Source organism: Muscardinus avellanarius (genome assembly GCF_963383645.1).
Source record: "Muscardinus avellanarius genome assembly, chromosome: 5".
In the NCBI taxonomy this organism is placed as follows: Eukaryota; Metazoa; Chordata; class Mammalia; order Rodentia; family Gliridae; genus Muscardinus; species Muscardinus avellanarius.
In genome coordinates, this window is record NC_137790.1 from 26,764,477 (window position 1) to 26,778,616 (window position 14,140).

The 14,140-nt window shown below is 40.1% G+C and overlaps 1 pseudogene across 1 annotated transcript; it reads left to right on the forward strand.

The window, feature by feature from the left end:
• The first annotated feature begins 11,941 nt into the window (after positions 1 to 11,941).
• On the forward strand, positions 11,942 to 12,897 carry LOC308263451 (protein DBF4 homolog A-like; annotated as a pseudogene). The gene has a single exon. The product of its transcript is annotated as a protein DBF4 homolog A-like (transcript).
• Positions 12,898 to 14,140: the final 1,243 nt, after the last annotated feature.

Here is a 14,140-nt window from a genome sequence, read left to right on the forward strand (position 1 = left end):
AACATTTTCACCAATACTTAATAGTCTTATTTAATGCTGGCATAAGATTATTCATATTCTTTGTGTTCTTTCCAGTCATCCTCCAAATAATTAGAAATCTGTCGAAGTTTCCATTCAAGGTGAAACTTTAAAATTAAAAACTAAAGGGAAAATGCCATACCTTCTTCCAGTCTAAAATTGAGCAAGGCTCATTTTAGCAGGAATGCTGCATGGCAGACATTCCCTCGAGCGGGCACATGACATCTCCTTCTGGGGAATAGTATTACGCACGGGTATTGGGGGATTTTTTTAAATTGGCCTTTTTACCAAAAATATACTTGAGACTTGTTTAAAATTTCCAAATGACTGACCTAACAAGAATTCTATAAAGACTCAAGACAATAACAACCAGAACAAGCCTTAAAGGCAACCAATCCTCCCCAGGCTTTTTCCAAGCAAATACTAACAATAAGCCTAAAAGAGCCAAGACAAGTTGTTACCACCATCATGAATTCTAAAAAGCCAGCATATTTAATCAGAGGTGTAGGATATGGTAGGGTGGCTACTGAACCCCCCCCCCCAAGTAACCCTACCCCAGTTTTGGTTGTACAGTGGGTACATGGACAGCAGCAGAATAGACGGGTACCCAGTCAAAGCCTTGGGACATAAGGAAGTATGAAATGTTCTTCTCCTTAATAGTGCCTATTGATTAAAAAACAATGTATATTAATCAGATTATGATGCTTAGTATAGGACATTTTGATATTATATTAGTAGTTAATAATAAACTTCTGATATTTTCCATGGTTGCTTATAAGAGGAAATGTTCCCTTGAAAAAGAAACTGGCCATCTGTCACCTTGCCTTGATGTATTAATTCTTTGTATACTTACTGATGTATTAATTCCAGGAAAAAATTGAGTAGGATGTAGCAAAAAAGTGTAAAATGCTTGCTAAAACTGAAAGTAAAGAAACCAGCTTCACTCTCCATTGCGTCTGTGTGCTGTTTCTTCACCATACTTCTCCAACCCCCGACTCTTACTAGGGCTGGACCCTGGCAGAAATGGCTTGTGGTGTTCGAGGAAAGGCTCAATCTTTTATACTGAGGTGGTTGAGCACCTGAAAATTAGGTATGAGGTCGGCACTTTATCACCATGACAGAGGCATCCATACATATGAGCCATCTTGGTCAGGAGATTTTAGTATAACAGTGGGAGAGAAGAGTAGCTGAAGTTGGTAAAATATGAGCCTGGTGTCCTGGTACATACCTGTAATCTCAGTATGTGAGAGGCTGAGTCAGGAGGATTGCATGTTGAAGGCCAGTCCCAGAAACTTAGTCAGTGTTTCAAAATGAGTAAGAGTGCTTAGGGTAGACCTCAGAGTACCACACACACAGAGTAGCATAAATAGACATGACAACTATGTGAAAATGTCCCACTTATGGGGCATCCTTAGAGACTTCACTGCTGCAGAGATTGAGACACTGCTGAGCTGCTCTACTATTAAAGCTCTCTGAAAGATTGTTGCATCAGCATGTCTGGATTGGAGGTGTTGCTACTTGGAGAATATAGTTGTTCACAATGGTCACCTAATCTCCATTGTAAGTCATAAACTTACAGACCAAAAACTCCATGAAAATGCCTATGTGACTCATCGGGGCTGGTTAGTGAGGAACTTGGCATTAGGACTCCAAGACACAGGGTAGATGGATTTTCCATGTACTGTCTACCACAGTCCTGATACTCATGGCTTCTCAGAGACATTGAAGAAACTGAAGATACCTTGTCTCATACCTGGGGTCTTTGTATCCCCATTTTGAACAAGTATTAGCTTCACAGAAGCTCTAAAAGAAACCTCAAAAGGGAAAAATATGGATGACATATTTCAAAAAATCCCACCTGGCAGAGTTAATTTCTAGTTAATGGCTTGGGAGTATATGGTGTGTGCATGTAGATCATAAGATGGAAAATTTAGGCCAGGTGTGGTAATAGATACCTGTAATGCTGGTACTTAGGAGGCTGAAATGGATTGCTAGCTCCATGTCATCCTCAGCAACTTAGGCCCTCAGCAACAGTGAGGCCCTGCTTAAAAATAAGGTAGAGCTATGAGTGTGGCTCAGAAGTAAAGCAAGAATTTAGTCCCCAGTCATGCAAAAGAAAAAGATTGAGCCAGTGGTGCAGCTTACCAGACTGTTGCATTTGTTGGAGGTTACTCTCCAGGACTTGAAAGAGAGACTTGAAATGAAAGACAATTGCTCCTTTGGCAACTGATATTTTTGTTCTCTAAAACTATTTAACACCAAAGTACAGTGAGAGGTATTAGGAAGAGGGCATGTGCCTTAAATCACTAAGATAAAATCAAAGGAAACTAACAAACATGGGGGAGGGCAGAGCAACCTAGTAAAGGATTACTAAAAATGTGATTAAGATCAGCCCCTGCTATCACTGGGGAACCTTAGAGGGCAAATTCCAGAGGACTGGAGTCGCCCTCAGAGTTTTGGAGAATTCTCCCTTTTGTAAAACCTCCTTAACTCTTTCAGAAACTTTTGGTCCTCAGGCTTCATCCATGTCCTCCAAGCATTGTGGCATCTCTTGTTCACGTACTGTTAGCACCCAGGATTTAGTAAGGTCATAACCACAGAATGGCACCCAGCATTCTTCCAGATGTTGGTCACTGAAGCAACCAACTCACAATTCGAGCCAAATCCTCCAGATGTTGACTTCCTGAAAGGATGCTAACCTGCCCAGTGTGAAATGACTCTTCCTACCTTGTAGAACCAGGCTTTAAGGAGACGTGGAACAAGTCTCTTATTTATTCTACCTATGCCACACTGAGGGTTTGTTTGCTGAGAGTGCCTTTTTGTTTTTAGTACAGGGCACATGAGAAATGGGTGAGTGTCCCTTGTATAATTAAGGCTCAGCAGGGGACAGAACTTCCTCAGTTAATATTACTCTTCACCTCTTGCCTTCTGGTCCAAAATAATTCTGGGGCTTTGAGCTGTTAGGTATGACTCTGGATCCTGATACTGCTTTTCTTGAATCTACATCCAAAGTATACATCAGACAAGAGCCGGTTGGTCATCTGTCCTGATGACTTCCTGAATTTCCTGATGTGAGCCATTGGACTGCTGAACATGTGTCTCAGGGAAACTTGAAAGAGCTGAGGACAGCATCTGGGCACTGCATCTTTGTCATTGATTCATTCTCAATGCTAATCCTGGGAGGTCAGATTCTCCTGAGCTCAAGCCTTGTGTACACCCAGCCAAAAGAACATTTTTATATAAAGGATGCCCATGGAACTGTTTAGAATCATCCTTCCACATAAGATTCTTAATTGGGATTGGAGAAATCTTGGAAACATCTCCAATGAATAAAGGTAGGGTTTCCTGTACAGCTGAGAGAATAGACCTCCCTCCCCTGGTTCTATGCAGTTATACATAAAAGTGCAAGCTTTTCTTCTGGCCTGGGAGTTAGGGCTTTGAAAAGTGCCAGAGCCAGCTGGCAAAAGTATGGGTTCTGAAAAGAGGCATGAGGATGAAGAATTTAACTCTTAAGAATTTGATTCTTAGAATATTTTATTTTAATGTGGGGAAGCTGCCAGCCTACTATCTCTACTGGCCGACCCCTGTTTTTGAGTCAATATTTCCTACTGGTCGACGACTATGCCTGGGTCAGTATTCTCTTTTGCACTGATGCTGGGTTTGTTTTTCCAGAGGTATTTATACATTCACAGTTCAATCAACATCCTCATGCTACCACCACCAGAATACAATAAAGACCAAAACCAAAGCACATATATTACAGATAAGTTAATCAGTACTCTCGTGCCATCACCATCTGATCTTCTCTCCAAACTTTGTTGACTCTGGGCAAAGGACAGTCAACTGAGTCAGATATTAATTTAGGGGAAAGCCTTAATGGCTCCTAACAATTTCCCCTTTTTATTATATTCAAAGAAGACTGTGCCTGTCTTTGGTTGTTTTCTTCCATGTATCAAGGATTAACTGTCTTTGGATAATACAGAGCTAAGCTGTATATCCTGTCTTAGGTTTCCTTGTCCCAAGGAAATCTTACCTGTCATTCACTACCAGCCTCTTAAATGGGGATACCCTTCAAAGGTAAATTGTGCACTTCTACTGAAAGAAATGTTCTCACTTTGTCCTGAGACCACACTTTGTCCTGAGTCCTAATAAACAAGGTATTGGTAGTATCATGTAAAATAGGTATTTCAGCAAGACATTTTCTACAACTAACACAATGATTTTTACATGTTTACTTTATCTCCTTTCCCTGGGTAACCAGGGCCCCACAAGACCAAACCTTCAATAGCAGTTACTACTTGTCTGTAATACCATGGGTGTCAACTGCAGACATCCTATCTTCTTGACAACCCTATAAAAACATGAGTGTACCAGTTCTTTGTCCAAAATAACCAAACATACCAATTCTTTGTCCAAAATACAGTTACTATCAGTCTTTGTACTATCAATTCTCCATCCAAAATAATCTTGACATTTTTATCAGTTCTTTGTCCAGTATAACCAAAAGTTTCCACAATGGGTGTAAAATTAAAAGCAAGAAGTCTCAGCAATCATGAGTTGTTACTGAAGACAGTGATCTCCCCTGTTCCCAAACAGCTGAAGTATGGGATGATCTAGAAGGTAAGCCCATGTTTCAGTCATCAGCTTTAATCCAAGAGTCTTCTATTTTTGCTTGATCCATATATGGCATGAGTCACTCAGGTATCCACTGTGCCTTATCTTCATCCTGTGAAAACAAACATGCCCTCTTCCCCATATTAGTACAGGGTCAGGTCCTTTCCAAATTTCTGTGCAAGGATCTTTCCATTTTACCAAAGCAAAATTGTTTTTGGAAGATGGATGTTATTATCTATCTACTGCTCTGCAACAAGTTTTGTCAGCATTCAAAAAATTAAGAATAAAAATAGCATGATTCAAAGAGTTCTGTGGTGAATGGGGATATAACTCTTCCTTATTTTCAAAAGTTTTCAGAGAATTATGGGCTTGTTCTACAATGCCATGTCCTTGAGGATTATAGGGTATACCTGTACTATGTTGAATATTATATGTATTCCAAAATTGTTTAAAAGCCATACTAGTATATCCTGAACCATTATCAGTTTTAATGCATGTAGAAAGACCCAAGGAAAACCTTTAAACAATGGGAAATTACAAGTTTATCAGCCTTCCCAGTTTGGGCTGTAGCCATAATAAAACCTGAAAGTGTCAATAGACACATGAACATACTTTTGCTTACCAAAGGCAGAAATGTGTGTAATATCCATTTGCCATAGATTACTGGGAACCAATCCCCATGGACTTAAGCCTAAATGAGACACAGGTAAATACTCTGGACATATAGGACATTGTTTAACAATTTGTCATGCTGCTTCTTGAGTAATTTGAAATAGTTTACGCAGACCTGCAATATTTTGATAAAGTAAAGAATGTGATAATTGAGCTTCTTCCAATTGAGAAGGACAGACAAATTTTGTAGCTTTGTCAGCAATTTGATTACCTTCTGCCAAATGACCAAGTAAAGCAAAATGTGCTCTTACGTGCCCAATAAAATTGTCTGACCTATCGTCTATTACTATTTACATGTTCTCTTAAAGTGGTTGAGCTTATTGGGGTGGAAAAGCAAATCACTACTGAAACTGCCCTTCTAACAAATTGGACACACTAATCCAGATTCTATATAATATAAACATGTACCCATCCAGAATGCATTGTTGCAGTAGTTTCCAAAAGTTCCCTGAGGTAGCTTACTGGTGTTTCCTAAGATTAAAGGTACTCATGGCAGAGGTACCAAGACCAGTGGTGCTGGGATCCTAAATGCAGGTTTTTCTTGGTTTCATACCTCTTTGTTCTTCCAAAGGAAGCCTCCTCCGATGAGGTCCCTGCTGCCTTTGAACCTCTATTTTCATAGTGGGCCAGTGTTTCCAGTGTACCCTTGGCATTTATTTAAAAATGACAGCACTTGACCTCAACCATGAACAATTAAACTCCTTCAGCTAAAGTCAATCTCTCCTTCATGCCTAATTTAGCTCAGATCTTATAACTCCATCAACCTACTTCCACTTTCCATCTGTAGCAAGCTAATCTTGTATGAGACCTCAGCAAGTTGTGTTGGTTAGACTATCTTTGCACTGAGCTTCAAATAATGCATGTTGGAGGCAGATGACCAAATCTCATCTAAAAGATTCCCAATGAATAAACATCCTGGCACAGTGGTACGTACCTGTATTCCCAGGACTTGGGAGGAAGAAATAGGATTGCAGTTTGGAGGCCAGCCTTTACATTTTAGCAAGGCCCTACAACTTAGGTAGATCTTGTTTCAAAATAGTGCGGGGAGTGTAGCACAGAAGCAGAACACCCTCAAGTTGAATCCCAAATACCACAAAAATAGCCATGCTATTGCTTCCCAGGTCAGATTTCTGCCTTGTAATATCTGGTTCTCATGTCATAAAATACCTATTAAAGTCTCTGGTGAGGCTGTGCTGTGAAGGTGTGTATTAACACTCATGGTTGAAGCCAGGTACTGTCTTTGTCTATTTTAAGAGACAGTGCTTGTGTGTGGCCCCAGTCTCCAAACAAAACTTGGTCCCTAACTGGTGTTTCTGAGTAGTTCCTACCTCGCCAGGTAACTGCTTAAAACTAGGTGGAAGTTGTGGACCAACCTCATTAAATTGAGCTGAGTACAGTAAGAGATGCTCTACAAGGGCCAGCTCCGCAATGATGTTTAAAGGTATCATGTGGCTCAATCTATACCTCAAGTGGCCTTTGCTGTTCCAGGCCTTAAATAAATGAGGTTTTCTTGGGAAAGGACATATGTGTGGCTAGAATGATAGTGGGAATAACAAACTGCCTTCTTAGTGACAACAGCTCCACTTGTGCTGCACCTTGTCTGGGATTCCTGAGTATGGTAGTGTTGGGAATCCAGCCCAACAGCTGGCGGGGCTTGGCGAGATGATGACTACCGACGACTCGAACACAAACCTATGAGCCGGGAGTCAAGTCAAGCAAGATCTCATTTATCTCTCTCCAAGCAGTCCTTTATATAGCACCAAACCACGAGGGGAATTCCCATGGGAAATAGCCTAGCCTATCCGGGATAAAGATCACTAACATGTATCTCACAGCCAATCCCAGGCCAGTACATGAGCCATTCATGTGTGCAGAACCTCCTTTAAAGGGAAAACTGCTCAGTCTCCCCACCCATAATGAATGGGGAAACCACGCCTTCATAGCTTCCTCCAGGCGCCATCTTTGCCTCTTTTCTGCTGAATCACTTTACTTAATGTTTTGACTTAGGCTGTAGGCTGCTCAGGCCTAGGAAGGCTGCATCTCCTTAGGGGCTGTATGGACACACCCCATCATGGCAGCATTGTAGAATTGTTTGAGGATTTCAAGTACAAACTAGAGAAGATAGAAGGCCAGGAATGGGCTGTGTTGACACACTATATATACTCTATTTTAGAAAGTAAATGTTGTTACTGTGGTAGTTTGGCATGGGTACATGAGGACAACAGAAAGCCCACTGTACAGGAAGAATCTGGCCGAGGCCAGGTGACAACCAATGCTTGCCATGATGCAAGTGTGCATGGGCACCTGTTCTCAGCTCTCCACTAGCTGTTTAAAACTTTTACCTGCTTAAAACTGGGTGAAAGCTGCAGACCAAACTCATTAAGTTGAGCTGAGTAGAGTAAGAGATTATCTACAAGGTCCCACCTCCACAATGATGTTTAGAGGTACCTGTGACTCAATCTATACCTCAAGCGGCTTTTGCTGTTTCAGGCTTTAAATCAGTGAGCCTTTCTCTTGGGCAGGTACATATGTGTGGCTAGAATGATAGTGGGAATAACAAACTGCTGCCTTAGTGACAACAGCTCCACTTTCTTGGGGTGGTCCGAGGTAAATCCAGTTATATCTGGTATGTATCTACCTTGTTTCTCATCCCAAGGGGTTTGGGTTAGAGCTTAGAGGTAGAGAAATCATGGCTGAGGAGGAGCTGTGGACAGTGGTCAGTTTACAAGCTTGCTCATATCAAAGGGGCTGGTCTTGATGGCATTGCCCAGAACAAACTGGTGGGGGAAAGGTATAGTGTGCTTCACCTTGTCTGGGATTCCTGAGTATGGCTGCATCATAGAACTGTTCGAGGATTTCAAGTACAAACTAGAGAAGATAGAAGGCCAGGAATGGGCTGTGTTTGCACACTGTATATACTCTGCATTTTAGGAAGTAAATGTTGTCGCTGGGGTAGTTTGGCATGGGTATATGAGGACAACAGAAAGCCAACTGTGCAGGAAAGATCTGGCCAAGGCCACGTGGTAACCAATGCTTGCCATGATGCAAGTGTTCATGGGCACTTGTGCTTTGCAGCAGCCATGGGTGTGCATGGAGATGCTTATCACTCCCAACAGTCTGAATGGATGGCTCCTGGTCAGCCATACATCAACCTATGGCCTGATTCCAAGGCTTAGAGGTTAAATCAATTTGGCATATGGATGTCTTGTGTTCTTTAATGAGGAAATCAAAAGCCTTTAAGAAGGAAAATGACCCCCAACAGCAGCCTCTATTTTCTTGATACTGCTGGCTTTAATGCAAGGTATAATCGGGATATTTCTGCAAAGATAATTAAGTTGGCAGAAAACACCCTGGTCTCTTCCTATTGGCTGTGAGGGAGATCACAGGCTTCCTCTTGACTCTTCTCATGAGAGTCAGAGTCAAGACATGCATTTATCAACCCCATGGAAGCCCATGTGAATCCATCCTCAGGTCCAAGTCACTAAAGGACTACAAAGCAGGTGTCTCCCACCTTCCGCACCTCTCCACCATCTTTCAATTCCCATCACCCTCCCATCTCAACACATGGATCTGACAATATGTAGAGAAAAGCAGTATATGACTTCTAGTGGGGTTACCTCCAATAATAACTCTTAACAGATGGGAAGGAACTTAAGACCCATGCTAGCCCAACTCCAAGTTTTAAATTTGTTCATATCTGGGCATGGTGGTGCACACTTGTAATCCCAGCATTCAGGAGGCAGAGACCAGAGACCATAGAATTGACTACTTGAATGATGATACAATAACATCTCTAACACTACACTAGCCTATACTTAAATGATATGTAAAGATCTTCATCTAAACTTCTTGTCAAGTCTTATATGCCATTGTAGACTGATTATCTTCACTTGTGTTTAAAATTTTTTTCCTGTCTACTGACTCGATATTCCTTGTGTATTTTCTAAAGGAATATTTAGGGCACAATATTGCCCATTCTCACTTTGAACTTCTCCAAGCCTATAATTGGTGTTGCCTGAATTGTTTTTCTCCTTTGAGAAGTAATATTCAGAACCATATGTATGCCTAGTGGGTTCATTACACAAGAACCTATTTTTAATCACAAAGCATACAGGACTGTTGTGATAGTCACTGCATATCTGGTTAAATTGAGATTAGTAATTCCTCATGATGGGAGCTGAAGCCAGAATGTTCCTTGCCACATCTCTACATAGATTTTGTTTCTGTTGCTTTCCAAGAAAGCTGATGCTATTCAACAATGAGGAATGTCACTTTAGTGTGGTATTGCACTTCATTAGCTAGCATAATCCACTCCTCGTCTTATGGATTGAAACATATCTGACCCAAAAGGCAATTACTTAGCCAGCCACTTTTCTTGAATCCTCCCAGTAATTTGACTATCTGGGTTGTCCAACCTTCCACTCTAACTCATGGTTTCTTGCCACTGTCCATACAGCAATTCCAAGTTAGCTTGTTCAATAAGGTGAGATGTATCAGAAGCATCATGGTGTGTGCCCGTGCTGGAAGAGGGTATGCTGATGGACCAACTCTCTAAATGACAAGGTAGTGTTTGTCTTCTATAGATGGTGCTAGATCTAAAGTTTCTTCCTCAAATGTGGTGCCATTCTTGGGCCAGATACTCATGCGGGGAGAATCAAGCTTTCATTGGGCAACAACCTTCTAGTCACACTAAATCCTCTGACTTCAGCTTCAGGCTATGTGGACATAATAGTTACTCCACTCCAGTCTTTCCTGTATACACATCAGCCTAGGACATTTACTGGCATCTGGGAGCTTCTATTTTCTCCAGGGCTATTGAAGCACATTCTCTTGAATGTGACCAGAGATTTGTGTCAGACTTGGAAGGTGCTTTAGTATGAGCCTAGGTACTGGATTTCTAAACCATCCAAATTGTAAATTGAGAAGCTGCTGCCCAAGGAGTGTCTTGGGGTAGAGCTGAGCAGCTTTGGAGCTGGCAAAACTGTTCCTCTTTGCTTAATCTGTCTTCAGCTTTGATGATAACATAAGGCCAAACCTCATGTGCTTCTTGACCACCAAAATACACTATTTCAGGTAAACTAAATTCTTTCCTCCCAGGACAAACTATATGAAAGGATGATTATAAATTGGTAATGTAGACAGTTAGGTCAGGAGACTGCATTAGAAGACTGCCTATAGTTTCCTATCAAGAGAATCATAACCTCCCTTCTGTCTTAATCATTTTGTCAGATCAAGGTCATGAGTACCCTTGTGGCTTTGCTACACATGACCCTAAGCCACTAAAGGGGAAGTAATGACACACAAGGCATATGTGTCCCCAGGTGCTACAAGACAGAGCTCAACCACATTTCCTTGACCCTGCAGGAGAATTACCTTTGCATTTGAAGCATGGATCTGGGAGACCTTATCAATGAAAGTTCTTATCAGGTGGGAGGGAATACACCCTTTGAAATCTAGGGTTGACATGGAAAGCATGTTCCTGTTACTATGATATAACTCTATTGCTTCTTTAGCTCTTTGCAGATGCCCAGGAGACCTGATAAGAATGCCAAACAATGAGCTTTTTCAGGGTATAGCTGTACCAAACTTACAAATATTGAGACTTGGAATTCTCAGTCCAATTACTTGAAGTAGAAACAGTATTTCTTTTCCCTAATTATTCCCACTTAGCTCCTCCCTGCATGTTAACTCTGGACCATTATACTATAGAAATGAAGCTACATCTTACACATAGTTGGCAGGAGCTATACTGGGAACCTAAACCCAGGGAGGCATCTGGCTGGGATGCCAATGTTAGAAACCTACAAATACCAAGGCCCTAAGGAAAACTAATTCCTCTTACCTTACAGTCCCTATCTAACTTGAGATTCTGAATCTGGCCCTGAGATTGGAAGTGACTTTGATACCCAGAGGACACAAATAAGTCAATCTTATCTGGAAGGGTGAGAGAAAGGTTCTTCTGGATATTTCCTTGGTCATTCCTGTAAGCATAACTGTTCTTGGCCATATCTCCTTCATCCTGACTGTATGTGCAGGCCTAGGGAAGAATAAGCCCAGTGTTGGCATGATCCTAAATTCTCATCCCTGTAAAGGAGGAAGCTCTTGCTCCTTGCCATGGTCATTTATAGAATAGAAAATTCATAAAGTGAATTACCTTAGTTTGTGTTAGCTGTGTTGATATTGATATAAGCCCAGTGTCATAAGCTCAAGCTTTTCACAGAATATTTAGATATGTCTGTTGGCATTTAAAAAGTGGAGTGCTTTCAGGTCTCTAGAAGGTGCTGTGTTAATATAGGCTGAGAATGTTGAGTACTTACACATGAAAGATAATATACCTTATGTGAATTAGGCAAGTCATAACTGTAAAAAAAATTTCAGGGGTTTTGTGCAAAACTTTTGAAGTTTTGTGAACTGAACCCAGAGGAATTTTACCTCCAAGATACACATCCATGACTATTTCTTATTCTTCACTTTGAAACAGGGTCTCACTAAGTTGTGAAGGGCCTAAGTAGATGAGCTTTGGAAAGCAGTATCTCCTAGTTTCAAATGTCTTTTGTTTTGCCCAGGGAGCCTCTGTTCCCTGCCCTGCTGCTAAGTACCCTGTGTGGACCCAGCATGTAGGCACCTGGTGGCTGCCATGAACCTTGGAGCCATTAGAACCCACAGCAAAGGGAACTTCCAAGGTGGAATCCAAGTAAAAAATCATTTTACCTTGACCTATCCTGTCACTGTATCTGAAAAACTGAAAATAGACAAAGGATCTGGGAGGGCGAGATGAATTTCTCAGCAAATATATCAGTTATCTTATTTCAAGTAAGGGAGCAAAATTTGCGCAAACATTGGATCAAATTTCTTCTGTACCAAGACCAGAATATGCATATAGAGCAGAAACTACTTCTCATCCCAGCCATGATGGAAGTTCATTTAAGTCTCCAGACAGTTTAAGCAGAGGAAAATTATTAGTTGAAAAAGCTATCAAGGATCATGACTGTATTCCTTCAAATAGTATATTATCAAATGCCTTATCATGGGGAGTAAAATTCTTCATATTGGTGACATTAGATACTACATTGAACAAAGGGTTGTTTACTTAAATCAAGTACTTCTATAAGTGATGCGGGGGAAAGAGTTGGTACTTGAACACAAAAAACAAAACAGGAAGACTCAAGCCTTTTGGAAAGGTAGAAGATATAAGCCAACATTATAGGCCATTTTGTCTTTAGCTGACCAGTATGCCCTTTATAAACTATTCTATTCTGAAGCCCTACAGTCCATTTGATGTAGATAAGCCACCTACTATCCAAAAGGAAACTCAGGCTAAACTTAAGAATTCAAACTGGTGCCAATAAATAATGGTGGAACCCCAATTCAACTCCATCTGAAAGAAGAAAGAAGGATATTGTGAATGTTGGCTTACAGAAATATGAAGATCTTGGAACACACCTTTTAAGTGAGCAGCACAGGAACTTTGCACAGAGTAAACATTTTCAAGTTGATATTGTATCGAAGTTTTTGATTGTGTAGAATATGAAAGAGATACCTAAAAAAAGAATAAAATACAGTACTGGATCCCTTTTTCTACAAATGTCCTGAAAAAGACTTAAATATTTCTCAGACTTCAGGCAAAATAATGTACAGGTGATCAAGCAGAATTTCCTACATGAAGAAACCCAGGAATCTGAACAAAATCTTGTGTTCATTTCAGAACACATCCCCTGCCCATCCCATAAATTGAAAGGACAAAATGAGAAAACAGTGAATGTTCCCTGTTAAATGGAGCTGAAAATGATATAAAACAGAATTTTACACAGCTACTTCCACATAAAAATAAACAGGATTCCATTCTTAATATTTCCAAACATAAATTTTTTATAAATGAAAATGACTTACAAAAACTAAAGGTAGATAATTGTCCATGCAGGCTACAGACATCTATGCAAGTTTCTTATATAAATACAGATAATAGTACATCCCAACCAGAACAAAGATCAGATACTGTCTTTTTTCCAGCAAAAGATCCAAAGGAAGCAGGCCTTCATTCAATATTCAGTCATGATTCTGGTCTGATAATTCAAAAGAGCATCTGAGACAAACACTGCATCCTGTGGTCCATAGAAACACTATGAATGTGACATCAAGAATATGAATAACTTACCTTCTAGTAAAATCCATCAAAGTGAAAATATTAGGATGAAATTCTTTTTTTATTTATTTATTTTTTTTATTGGTGCACTGTATTCATACATCACAGTGGGATACATACTTTTGTAGACATACATGCACACAATGCCCAGTCAGCCCCCACCTGATCCCCACCCTATTCTCTCCCTATCCCTCCCTTCCATGCTTGGCTTAGTGGTTGACATCTAGTATTATAGCAATTTATCCAAAATTAAAAATGATAATCTCACATAAGTTTCAGTTGTCTGATACCAAGCTTTTGATGACTTAAAGATAACTTTTCAATATTTCTTTTTGCTTTCTTACCAGAGAATATTTTTTTCTAATTTTTTAGGTGAAACTATCATATATTTATATATTTTTCAGAAAAAACTATCCTAATATGGAATATGGACTCTAGGTACCCAAAACGATCTTGAAAAAGAACAAAACTAGAAGATATATATCTTCTGATTTCAAACCATATAAAGCTACAATAATTGAAATAGTGTAGTACTATTCTAAAGGCAGATATATAAACCATTGGAGTTAAATAAAAGCCTACAGCTAAATTCTTTCCTATATTGTCAAGTTATTTTTGACAAGGTTTCCACGAACATTTGGTGGTGGAAATAATAATCTTTTAACTAAATATTGTTGAAAAATAATAATTACA